The following is a 12677-nucleotide window of genomic DNA, read 5'->3' as shown; positions in this document are numbered from 1 at the left end:
CATGCTATATATTATTTCTTAACTCAGACTAAAATGGTTTCAAAAGCAGGCACCCTCTACAAGTACTAGCAAATAATAACACCATGAACACAGGCTAATACTCCTCAAGCTAGGGAACCTTCTCCATGTAAATTTTAGTCACAAAAGGAAAAACATAGTTCATTCAAAAGTAGCACTATAATTAGATGTTAATATCACCATACAAAGGTTGGAGAAGTTCCTCATAACAACTTAAATATGTTGTTCATCCTCTCCCAATTTGTTGCAAGATGAAAATCATTTGGAAAAAAAATGTCTCTATTACTGGTCTCATTATCTCTGTAATCAGCAAAAGTTTCAACAGAACAGAGTTCCCAATTATTTTATGAATGTCCTCAGGAATCACATCAAGTGTTGGATTTAATACCAAATTTTAAAGGAAAATAGATTGGATGAAGCAAAATAATTTTTGGAGAACATGGAACTCACCAGAAATGTTCTGTGCTCTTATCCATAAACCACATTAATTATGGGCTTTGGAAATGCTCGAAAGTTTGATGAATCTTACAATTTACTAAACAGAATGAGAGAAAAAAGATGGAAACCTAACACCATAACATATAACTATATTCTTACTTTCCTTGGAAAGAGAAGCGGAGTGGATGACAGAACCTAATCTCTCCACTTAAAATATTATGATTGATATCCTATGCAAGGAAAATATATTAGATAATCCTTACAAAGTGCTGCAGATAATGACACATGTAGGCTTGTTTTCAAATGTAATGACAGTTAACATCATGATTGATAGGTTGTGTAAGATTGAGAGGTTGGATGATGCCTACAACCTTTTTGACAATTTAAGAGAAAAGGGTTGTAGGTGAAATGTAGTAACATATTCTTCTCTAATTGATGGTTTAGGCAGGAAATGCAGGGTTGATGAAGCATACACGCTATTTGAAAGGATGTTGGATGACAGTCATGCACCAAATGATGTTGTATATGCATCTCTTATTAAGAACTTTTTCAAGTGGGGTAGGAAAGATGATGGGCATAAAATCTTAAAGGATATGATTCGTAGAGGTTGCACACCAGATATAACACTTTATAATTTATATCTAAACTCTCTTCTTAGAGCAGGGTAGATTGACAAGGCCCACAAAATTTTTTAAGAAATTAAAGAGCATGGATATGTTCAAGATGTTTGTACTTACTCTACACTACTGCATGGCCTTATAAATACTGGTGAAGCATATAAAACATACAAGTTGTTTTATGCAATGAAAGAGCAAGGTTGTGAACTTGATACTCTTGCATATAACACTACCATTGATGGTTTTTGGAAGTCAAGAAAGGTGAACAAAGCCTACCAACTCCTTGAAGAAATGAGGATAAAGGGCCATTCTCCTAGTGTAGTTTCTTATGGAGCACTTATTGATGGACTTGCAAAGGTTGACTGACTAGATGAGGCATACATGCTTTTTGAGGAAGGCCAAAGGCATAGTTTTGAATGTATTTGTTTATAACAGTCTTGTACATGGGTTTGGAAAGGTAGGAAGAATAGATGAGGCATAATTGATTATGGATGAAATGATGCAGAAAGCCTTGAACCCGAATGTATATACATGGAACTATCTACTTCACGCTCTTGTTAAGGCAGAGGAGATAAATGAGGCATTTGTATGTTTTCAGTCAATGAAAGATTTGAAGTTTTCTCCAAATGTTGTGACTTGTAGTATTATTATATATGGCCTTTGCAGAGTGTGGAAATTTAACAAATCTTTTGTGTTTTGGTAAGAAATGCAAAATCTTGGCCATACCCCTAATGTTATTACATACACCACTATGATTCATGGTCTGGCTAAGTCTGGGAATATAACATAGGCCTATGATTTATTTGAGAAATTAAAAGCCACAGGTCGTAAGCCTGATTGTGCATGTTATAATGGCCTTATAACTGGGTTGAGCAATGCAAACAGATCAATGGAAGCTTTCAAGTTTTTTGAAGAAACACGATTGAATGGATGTAAAATATGTGTTAAAAGTTGTATTATGCTTCTTGATGCCCTTCACAAGGCTAAAAATATTCAGTAGGATGCCATTGTAGTTGTTGTTTTAAGGGAATCAACAAAATCTCAGGATGCTTCAAAATATTTGTAATCCTGGATTACATGAAGGTCCAAAGGACCAAATATTATCAGGCCATAGTGGAATGCATACACTTTCTTTCCATTAAACATATTCCTATCATGCTTGCTTCTAGGTTATTGTTTTCTAATTCTTACTTGAGCTTCTTGAAATCATTTGTTGGGAAAGTTGTTTTCCAATTATTGGTTTTTTCACAAATGTTGACACCAGTTGAAGGGTTGCATGGATTAATAGTTGATGATTGAATTATTTTCACTATTGAAGGGAAATCATGAAAATATACATGTGCGGGATCCAAATTCCACAACTAAATGTTTAATCTTCAAATGTATAAAATAACATTGTTTTTGTTTTGCTTCTAAAAAACCTAGAGAACCTATAGGTCCTAGAAGAGTTTTATACACAAAGATTTTGGCCAAGCATGCTTTCAACATGTTATCATCTATTACAACATTGGAAAATTTTAAAAGACAAAACTAATTTTCTGCTGTTGAAATTGGGCTTTGAATAAAACATGTTTCGAGAAATTTATATTGGTGGGCATGATGTTGCTACTTGAATTCCCTTTCAATGTGATCTGACAGGCAGTGCATAACTACCATCATAGGAGAATCTCATGATGTCGGGTATGAATCCTCTTTTTAACTTCTAAGGTCCTTCCTCTATCTATTATTAAAAAAGGTATATGATAAATTTTCTTTTAAGAACCTACATGAAATTTTTTATTTAAGAACCTAAGTAATAAAACCATAAAGTTTTGTAAATTGATGTATCCTTTAACATGTTTGCTTATATTGTTGGAAAATGAATATGGACCTTATCATCTCTTGTAGCAAGCAAACAAAATCAACTTTGTCCTTTGTGTCTATGGCTATTGTGTTATTTTGCTTCCATTCTAATTGCTCTTTATGTTTCTTTCCAAGTCTTAAAATTTATCTTCTCTTAACTTTATCCTCAAAAAATTCTAATTATGTTCCCTTTAGCTATATAATGAACCATGGGAATACACACCCGCTCTGCAACTAAGTCCCTTTGTTCCATCTCCTATATCTAATCAATCGTTGGAATTGATTCGGGCCAAATTCATCTATTATGATATCTCTCTTGGAGACTCATATTATGGCCATTGGATAAATATATTGTTCTGCCAAGACTTTAAAGGGATTGTTGTTAACCTGCCCCCAAATTTTCTGTAACTAATTCTTGGGTTAATAAAGAGTCTTGGCCATTGCATCCACTATTGAAACATATGTTCCATGTCGTAGTTGCTTCAACTTTCACTCCTTTTAACTCCATTAATGGGCTTACCTTCTCGATGTTGTGATTTTGAAAGGATGCCTCCAAGAGTCAAACTACAAGAAAAAGGAAGAAGCATGGTTCCTCTTCCAGTCCTGCAATTAGTTATGGAACAATGCATAATGTTGGCCCTTCCCCAAGCTATACAACCTCAACACCATCTGCTCATGTGTTGCGTTTTCTATGGTAGGTGCATTGTAGCACAACTCTAGCTCCTCAATGCCTCTACTTATGTATGGATCAGATGGGACACTTGCTTCCCCATCCAAAAATTTGGTAAGGATACTAAAATATATTTACAATTATGTCAATACTTTTAATAATCTTAAATTGAAACTTCTTTAATAATTTTCCTAGAAAGGTTCTCTAAAAAGTGTTGCATGCAGTCTCAAGAGCACTCCATTTTAGAAGTATGATGATAAGAACGTTAACTGCAGTTTAATATGGATCGCTTTGGGGAGGATGGATCATTGGATGACAATGTGGATTCATTTTTGCATGATGATTAAAAACTAGGAAATCTAGCTGGGAGATGCATGGAAGTCCCTAAAGGTATGAGAAAAAGGTCCAAGCTAGAGTTGTACAAGTAGGGAGATTACTACATCACTACAAATGTTCCATTAAGCAAGAAATAGAGAGACTATTTGTAAATATTATATCATTATTTGAGGTTCTGCTGATATTTTTTAGCATCCTTTGGCTTAAATGAAATGTTATAAATACTAATCATGTCAACACATAAACACGTTGTTTTAACTTACAAGTTTTTCCTTCAGTGAGTTTGGCTTCCTTTGAGCTACTACAAGTAAAGTTTTATGTTGCCACTTCTCTTCTAATGGTAAATTACTAGCCAGTGTTGGACCTAAGCAGAAGGTAAGGAATTGTTTCCATCTACAAGTCATAATGGTTGTAATATCTCTGCTTGATTGTTGGGTTTTCCTTTTCCTGAGAACTTGGAGAAAAGTATTAGGAAAGGCTCAGTTATTAAATGCTCTATTCAAAAGAGAGGACAACACTATTATACAGAGCTGCATTATGGCATGTTATAGCACTACCTATGGAGGTATGCCATTGGGATGACCACACTCATTCATATTAAGATTATATTTTTGTTGAACACATGTAGTATTAAGTAATTTGAGATAATGGTTAAAGCTTTTTTGAGGCTCATTATAACCTTTGTTGATTGAAGCTCTCGGGTGGGTTTGGATCCTATTTGCTAGAAATGAATAAGAAGACATATGAACAAGAAGGAATTGATGTTGAAGGGAATCCTCCCAATACAATAAAGTAGCCCAAAATTTGATGGATGGCTGGGTTCCTTTTCTGGTCACTTTCGATGGTATTTTACATCTGGTACCTCTAAGAAAGATGATGATTACTAGCCATGAACTAATTTTTCACAATATATAAATTCTAGTTATGAATGGCATTACCAGATTGTTTGAATTTAGTGGATTGTACTAGTTTCAAGTACTGACTACTATAAACAAGGTAACTTATCCAAGTCGTACTGCAACAACTATGCTCATCAATGGTTTCCACACACCACAGGGAGACAAATTAGCAAGGTGACGTTGATATAAGTTTTATCATTTCTTCTCTAATGGGGGATCTTGTATATATTCATATAGAGAGGATTTGGACCTAATTTTTTAGAATTCCTCTTAGTGCTTAATAGATTCAAATATTTTGAGTTAAGATGGATTCCCATTATTTCCAATTGTTCATTGTGATTAATAAAATTCAAGTTTAACATGAATCCACGAAGAGTAGTTAGAAGTAGCATGTGTTTGTGAGATTGAAATCAAGTTCAATCCCTTTGTCTAATGAAAGTCTTTAAGTCATGAGATTAATCATCTAATATTTTTTATGACATTGTTGATATAGATGCAGGAAACAAATTAGATGCTTTGCTAAATACTTCTCATTTAGTTTCATCTATGAAGTTTTTCTAGTGGTTCTTCACTGGTGGTGGTAATTGCAGCTTCGTAAATTTCTTTGTCTTTGGCCTGAAAGCTTGGAAACAGAGGTAAATTTTTTTATTACAGAGATGACCAAATTTTTTTCTGAATTGGGATTCATGCAACATGTGATATATGTTACCCATTGCAGTTTTTACTTTGATTTGAGGACAACATATGTGGCAACAGGTATGATCTTCACAAATATTGTCAATATATAACTTCTTATTAGAGCGTCGACTTCATGGGGTCTCATGTGGCCTTAAAAATTTGTCTGTAGCACAGGATTCTGTGTAGAAAAATGTCTCCTTTCATTCCAGGTACAAATATAATCGCCATATCTATGGGAAATGATATTCTGTCCATGGAAACAAAGTGCTAATATCCTATGCGGCCTTTGATATAATACTTTATTTCCCAGCATAACTTTGAAAATGTACTATTAGGCCTTGAAACTAGAAAGGAAAATTTGAAAAAAGAGACACCAGGTATAATTATAATTTTTTTTAAAATGATACACCATGTATAATTATCATTTGTCCTTAAACCACAAATGTTGTGTATGGAACTTAGATTTAAAGATCCACCTGATGCATTCTGGTGACGGTGGTGATGATATGAGTTACCAAGTTGTCAAGGAATTGAAATGGTCCCATTGGGCCCATTATGTTTGAAAATAGAAGAGTCGTGTTGTAGCATACTTTGTATAGTGCCTTCACTATAGTCTATCATCAATAGATTGATCATATTTTATTAGTTTATCAAATTTGATCCATAAATCACTGAACAAAATGCATTGGATAATGTTTAATGCAATGGTGAATGAATACATCAACTCCAAAAGCATGGGGAAACTAATACTTTGAGAAACAAGTTGAATCAAGGCTCGTAAGATGATTTCTTCCTCTTTAATTCACTCTCGCTACAAGGAAATACTTGAGGAAGACATCCTCCTGTTGGTGCTTTTGTAATAAAAACTGAAGCATCCAAAAGGAAAATTCATTCCCCCATCTTGCTTCTTGGGGATTCTCCATCATGTATTCAAGCTTCTGCTAAAAGAAAATGATAAACATGAATGAAGTGAATGATAGAAGCAAAGGAATTTGAATAGAGTATTCATGATGCAACATTGTCTCACATGGAGTCTTCATTATCGTGTCATATTCACTGGAATAAGTGCTTGGATTCGAAGGTCTGATGCTTTGGGTAGGATGATCTATCCCTGGCTATCGATTTTATGGAAAGTCAAGTGTTTTGATGTTAGATATATTTCCTCAATATCAAAATAGATATGTCCATAACATCATCCGCTCTGGAATTCAAAGTAATCCAATTTAGGATTATTGAGAAAAAAAAAGTTGCAGAGTACTCAACGAATTTTCTTCAATTTACTGATTTATACTTTTTCTAGCCCTAGCCTTGACTTGGAATGAGAAAGGGTTCCCGTCATGAAAAGGATGTATAGCTTAGTGGTGGTGGTACATGATAGAGATGACATGGCAGGTGAGGACCATCCTTATCTTTATTGTAGATTCTGGAAATATTCTAGAATCTAATGAACAGGAGTGAGGTCAAAGAATTGACTTGATTCCTTTCCATTAGATTCCATAATATTCTCAAAATCTGCAATCCACTTTATAAGTTCACTTGCAGCAAAGGTTGAATTGTGGTGTCACTTAGTAGACTTTAGAAATGCTTTTAACGTGGTCCCTAGATATATCCCTAGAAGTTTTCTTCTTGGGAAGTTGTTATAGATAAACCAATGTTGTTAAATTCATACCTGCTTGCACTGGAAATGATAAAGTTGTTGATTCTTTACACACAAAGAGTGGATAATATGTGTAGCAAAAATCTCCCATGTAAGACTATGAAGGAATTCCTTCATAGAATGAAAAAAAATGGGGATATACAATGCAAAAACTGGATCAAAATCTGGTTCATAAAAGAGAGAATGCCCAATTCACAGAAAGGACATGAAAAACTACATAAAATGCTTCCATAGGACAACTAAACTATAGAAAAAGTAACAATAGCATATGAACCACTTCAACCTCACAATATCCTAGATTGAGATACAAAGATATATAAATTAAATATAACATGGAGAGGAAAACATGCATTATCTCAACTGAGTAAAATCTCACAGGTTACAGTTATGGCCTAAGACAAGTAGATAGAGGGAATCCAAAGAGGAATGGGACAACAAGACTTGTCAGGTTTGTGACTCTTTTGTTCTTCAACTTCTTACTGAGAAGCTTGACGACTTGTTTCCTCAGGTGGGGGAAGTAGAGATCAAACGACATTTTTTTCTCCAATTGAAGGCATATAACCACATTAAAAAAATGCTTGATATTGGAAAATAATGGGTGGGAAAAAGGTATCTCATGACAACAAAATGGATGATATTGCACAAAGGACATCAAGGGTGATCACATCAGGAACAAATTGGTATAGGAGCACCAAAACATAGTTGTTTACATACCCCAAGGTGGTTGCCTAGATAAGTAGTCAAATGTTTTTATTCAAAAAAGCTTAAAAATGGGCTTTATAGACTTTATCTGCCTCCTTAATATAACATACCTACATTTAAATTTTCATACTTTTGTAAAGGTTTGACCTCAAAAGGAAATAATTTTCTATCCCACAAACCATGTAGTGCCATGGATGTTAATAAAACCTTGATCTGTCATGTTATATTTAGTGGAAAAATAAGGGTGCCCTGAATGAAAAGGGAATATAGAAAGGCACTCAACAATGAAAGGGATAGGTCTCAATGGTCGTGGTAACATATGGGTGTCCAGTGTGAAATTGGCACTGAATTAGATTATGTTATAACGGTGTCTGTCATTAAGGATGACATATAATTGACCTGGTAATTGTAGATTAAGGGTGCTCAGAATTAAAAGTGCAAGATTATATGGCAAGGATGCATGACATGAAAGATGAATGTGGCTCAGTGGTAAGGAACATGGCAAGGCTACCTAGTATGAAAAAGGCATGTAGCTTAGCAGTGTGTTTAGCGTGTGTAGCTTCAAATGAGCATGTGGAATCCTAATTGTACAATCAGGGTGTCTAGCATGAATAGGGCATGTATTTAGCTCAAAAATACAAAAGGGTGCCCATTTCCCACTATAAAAGGGCATGTTCCTATCCCCACAGTACATAAGGGTACCTAGGATGAAAAGGGAGTGTAGCTAGCTAAGCCATACAGGGAGGGAAGCAAGTATAAAAAGGGAATGTAACTCTTGATCACTTATAGTGAGGATGCCCAACATAAAAAGGGAATGCAACGCTTGGTAGTGGTACATTAAGGATTCCTAATGGTAAAAGGGTAGGTAGATAAGTTGGTTCTAATAAGGTAGGGGTGTTGGTCATAAAAAAATGGCATGTAGGTGAGTTGGATTAGCAAGGGAAGAGCACTCAGGAAAGAAAAAGATCATGTAGGAGAGAGTGGAAAACATGTAACAAAGTGGGAGGGCCACCACCCATTTGGGGTCAGGTCTAGTCTATCCAATTTTTCAACTTCTTCATCTATCTGAAGTCAATTAATTTTATAGTTGTGCTTGATGGAAAGTTCAGATGTGTAGTTTTTAACCACTATAGAAACATAAACCAATAATATTAAGAGTTGTTAGATGAAAATAATATATAAAATGCTTTATTGTATCTAGAAACACTCATGAAACATGTAAATAGAAAATGAATTCCTGATGGAGAAATTTGTCCACCACAAATATCTTAAGAAATTCAAAATTCTTGAAAGGGTTAAGGAAAACCAATAAATACTAATTTTTTTCTTTTCCAAAATCTTTATGGTCTGAAAATTTTAATTTATAAACTTATGAGCATATCATAGTCAAAAAAAATTAATGAGGAGACCTTATTTTTCATTTTGTTCTAGTTTCCTTTCCTATCTTGACACTATTATTTATATTGTTAAACATTTTATATACATAATAGGGTTGACACGTAGTGATCCCGGGAAACCCTCTATTTCCATTTCTCATTCATTTTCCCATTTCCGGTAACACAGTTTACCGATAAATTGAAATGACATGTGAATAAGAACCCCAAATTAATGGCAACTTACCATAAAAATGGTCAAAATACCGTGCAAATACTACACTAAGCATCCCAATAACAACATCATTATTTTTCTGCACATTAATGAAATGTTGATTATGAGATCATATTTTATTATTACCCAAGAGATTTCAAAATGCACGGCCAAAAGTACTGCAATCGCTAAGAATGGAAACACATATAAAAACCTCGTCAATAGCCTTTCCGATGATGGCATTGTCTTCAAGATCAACCTTGAAATGAGCAAGGGTCTTCAAATGATGAATTACTTTTGGAGGACCTCTGAGCATTTTGTTGTCTTTCGTCCATAGGAACATATCCATAAATTGGAAAATATCCAAAACTATACACCAAACCAGAAACATCACTCTGCATAATGGTTGCAGAATTCCTATTACATTCCATATGGGCATGTTTCTTACACTGTATCTGCTAATATAAAGTATAGAGGGCATGCATTTAGGCTGACAATATTTTCTGTTAAAATCTAATAATAGGGACATGAGAGATATGAAATCTCCTAAGAATTAATGTATTTTAAGAATGACATTGTCCTCAAATTCTATTGATTTGTAATTGAAAACATAGATTCGCCATAAAGGCAAGTGTTATCGGGAAATCTAGTGTCCACTCAGAGCTGCTAGTCCCACTAAGACTGGTAGCTATCTTAGAAATAGAAAAACTAAAACTACTTTCATTTTCCTTTATGAGAAGTAGATAAGAGAGGAATGAAGGACACCAACCTCAGTCTTGCGCTTGGTTCCTCGCTCGGTTCCTCTCCCTTATGACAGATCCTTGCCACTTCTCCTTCGTCTACCCAACTTCAAAGAGCACCTGTGGGATCAAAGCAACATAATACTATCGAAGAACAGAGATCTACAATCATAAACAATAGAGGACCAGATATATATTGACCACACAAATGCATCTATCATCAAACATACAAGAATGTGGAGGAAAACGTGAATAGATTTATTAATATCAAGAATAGCAAACAGGATTACAACCAATTGTTCTGACCCAGCATCATCCTCTAGCATGAAATCCCTTCTTTCACCTCACGAAAAGCTTAGATCACCCAACACTATGATGTTCCACCAAGAAACCAACAACACTTCCTTACAACATACAAAATTCCAGCCTCTGGATCTCTGGGATGAGGGATCCATATATAGATGATTGCAGGGGGGTGAGTAAGCTTCTGGGATTTTGATTAGTGTCCTCTCTCTAATAGTTCTTGATTCCACTTGGATATTGATGATCTCCTACTCATCCCTAGGCGAATTCAGAGAGGTAAGTGTCATAGGAGAAGTTTCTGGAAGATTCCATGATCATCCACCTCGCAAATTGTCTCTGCCATTTGTCCACTCTCACCCATCACACCCTAGAGAAGGGCTTTTTAGTATACATTGCACCCTTTACACTGGGCAGGTGGGATGCATCGCACGCTTAGCACTGAGCAACGTGTATGGTCGAGTTTTGACCAGTTCTGAGTAGTTTCCTGTGGAGAACATCTGGGAGATGATGTAATCAACTGAACTTGTTCTTTTAGTGTATGAAACAACACTTTTAGGGACTTAGGAGCCCTTGGTTTATGGACATGTATGATTGGGGTTTCAGTGCCCAAAAATGTATATAATAGGTTGCCCCCTAAAGCATGAGGTCGTTAATCTTTTGATGTCGGGTGAAATGCTTTATCATGAGGATCTGAAGATTTTTCAAGCTGGGAGGTGACCTGTAATAAGATACAATACAATACATTATCTTCATAATATTTTTCATGATCTAGATGAGGCGGGCATTCCCATGCTCCGCTTTATAAATTCATTTTCATGTACATATGATAGACAACCTTCTATGTTAGAAACTGATGATTCTAATAGAGTCATCATCCTTTGATTCGGATGATCATCTGTGCAGCAACAATGTACATTTGATGTCTTTATTTTCCTGAATATATCACAGCCTAGATGGATGAAACTAGATCCAGGGTCTTCAAACTCATTCAATCATCACTTGGAGTACAAGTTGATCCATGTGAAAGGTGTTCTGGAGTCGAACATGGAAAGACATCACCTGATTACCAGCCAATTATGTAAGCTGTTAACAGGCGTGAGAGGAATCACCGATAATGATGATGACCCTGAAGTTACTACAGTACAATTCGCGTGGTGTGAATAAGGGACTTGGCGTCAAACACAACGCAAAATATTTCGGTCGATGGCCATTGATGTAGACCTGTCACCGGAGGTGAGAAACTTGCAATTGAGGCATGCAAGCTTCAAAGTACTGAAAGGGTTTTTCCTAAGTCAACTTCTTGGATAATGAGCTGATGTTGACAAGAAGTGACCCATCGTAGGAGGGCCTTAATGAATCCCCCATCTACGACATGGAACAGAGCAAATGATTTTTGAGGTGAAAATGATCTGATGATACAGGGTTCAAGGTGGCGGTCATGAAAGAATGGAGCGTGAATGTATTTCAGCGGATGAGACACAGGTGAATTTTATCAGCGACTTCTCTTGAACATATCGGTGACACTGACATGGATTGGTAGCGTTAACTCAAAATATGGATGGTGCGGTGGAACAACAGTGACATGCATAGTGAATGGAACAACCTAACCCGACTCGGATGTGGAGTGAAAGTGTCATGTTCAATAGCGACTTGCTACCAATAAAGTTTCTTCAAGTTTTCTTCCCAATTTTTCCCCAGTCATTGCTGACCAGTACCTCTTTATTTTTGTCAAGCTTGAGGATGATAACATATGCTTGTTCTATAATTTTCCCTTCGGGCAATCCCGTTGCTATGTTTTAACTAGCCTAACGACAGTGAAACACGTTCTTGTCTGTATGGACAAGTTTTTCGCTATTCAGTTTTAACGAGTTTAACAACAAAGATAACTCAATCCTTTTTTATTTTAGAAAGTCTGAAAGAGACGTAAAGGAAACTCCAATAATCCTTTTTCATCACATAATCCCTTAGGTCTGAAAAAGTATAAAATGGTACAAAAGGGATGAATTTTCGGTAATTTTAACGAGCTGAATAAAATAAGCGCTTGATCGTTTTGTGTAATAATCCCTCAGGTCCAAAAATATTAAAATCTAGAGGAGGGATAGCACTTCCGGTCGCTTTAATGAGCTTGAGAGGCCAATCGCTCGGCAATCTTTTCATATTTTACGAGTCAGGTGAAAAGAGCTTAAAGGA

The 12677-nt window shown here is 35.6% G+C and overlaps 1 pseudogene; it reads left to right on the top strand.

Moving 5' to 3' along the window:
• Positions 1 to 457: 457 nt before the first annotated feature.
• Positions 458 to 2139, top strand: LOC149221326 (uncharacterized; annotated as a pseudogene).
• Positions 2140 to 12677: the final 10538 nt, after the last annotated feature.

This window comes from Pinus tabuliformis, chromosome Q (genome assembly GCF_031772625.1).
Source record: "Pinus tabuliformis cultivar Carrire ecotype Pingquan chromosome Q, CPIR1, whole genome shotgun sequence".
In the NCBI taxonomy this organism is placed as follows: Eukaryota; Viridiplantae; Streptophyta; class Pinopsida; order Pinales; family Pinaceae; genus Pinus; species Pinus tabuliformis.
The sequence above is the reverse complement of the archived record's forward strand: the minus strand, read 5'-3'. Positions and strand labels throughout refer to the sequence as shown.